This window comes from Nanorana parkeri, unplaced genomic scaffold (genome assembly GCF_000935625.1).
Source record: "Nanorana parkeri isolate BGI_ZX_2015 unplaced genomic scaffold, ASM93562v1 scaffold1877, whole genome shotgun sequence".
Lineage (NCBI taxonomy): Eukaryota > Metazoa > Chordata > Amphibia > Anura > Dicroglossidae > Nanorana > Nanorana parkeri.
Window position 1 is genome coordinate 113,856 of NW_017308145.1, and position 1,445 is coordinate 115,300.

Sequence of the window (1,445 nt, forward strand, 5' to 3'; positions counted from 1 at the left end):
CCTCGTGTAGCGGGAATGTTTCTCGCATTTGCCGCGTGTCCCCAATGATTTCACCAAACGCAGCAAAAGTGGTTTAGTAGTTTGCTGTTATAGGGTGACAATGGTCTGTCCCTGTTCAGACACTTCCTGTTATAGGGTGACAACACTCTGTTTTTGGTCAGGTACTTCCTGTTATAGGGTGACATAGAGCTCTGGATTGTGCTTGTGCATTGCAACCCTTTTACATCAATGGAGACTACAAGCACCCATTCCAACACACATTACACAGGCGTGGTCCACTGTTGTCACCATCAGGAAACCGGCCCTGAAAATTGCCATGCCGCCATTGCCGAAGTGCCTGTAGATAGGAAGTGGCTGCAAAGAGGCTGCAAGAGATCAGCGGCACTGAGATGCAATAGCGTATGAAAAAAGTGGACGCGCGGATGTTCTGTAAATGAGAACAATTGTTCCGGTCACATGTACATCGCACGGGAAGAGCGTGGCCCCTTCTAAAGTCCAGGCCTGGGGGTCCGGACCCAATTTCAGCATGAGAGTCCCGGAGAGATGTTGGAACATCGTGCACCATATCGCTCCCGGTCACTATAGCAGTCCCCGCCCCTTTCACCCGTCGCGAACCTATCCCGCGTCACCTCATTTACACACAATTGATGGCGGCGTGGGCTGATTTGACTCCCGTAAAAAACACGCTCGCCTCGGAATGGAGGCCTCTGATTTCATGTTGTCTCTGCAGCCTTGTGAATAACTAACAAGCCGAAAATCAATAAATACGGCTCAGCGATGTGTAATAACCTTTACAAACGTTTTATAATGCGCCGCCGCCTCCGCCGCGTTCACAACACAGACTTAACCAGGACTGCAGGGATGAGCCGCACTGCCGAACGCCGAGGACAGTTCTGAGGAGTGCTAATTGTAGCTGCGTGGCCGCCTGATACAACTCTGTACATCACATACTACATGGGGTGACTCTGCCAGCCATTGCAAGACAAGGTCCCTCAAAAAATGTAATGGGGCAAGTCAGAAACCAGCAAGATAATCCCCGGCTGCCACAAAATGAGCTTCCCCTCTCCTGCTGGAAGAGTGGGCGGAGTCACATGGTATGTGAGGGAAGGAGATGGAGGAGATCATTTGTTACATTGTTACAGATGGACTCGCTCTACATTGGGGTCGGAGTCCTCCCCTTGGTCACAGGGTCACCCCAGGGGGACACACTTTAGACAAACCGTCATTTTGGCGAGCGCCTCTGTTCCTTCATTACGCAACGCTGGCGCTTATTCGCCCCCCTCCGAATAACATTTGTTTACTGACAAGAAATCTAGGACAGCGGGGAGAATTATCTAGGTCATCGCTATGACAGGCAGCCGGACTCCGTTCCCGGAGAAGAGGAACAAAATGTTTTTATAGATATATTTGGGGGGCAAAACGGCAAACATAAAAGAATTGTATTA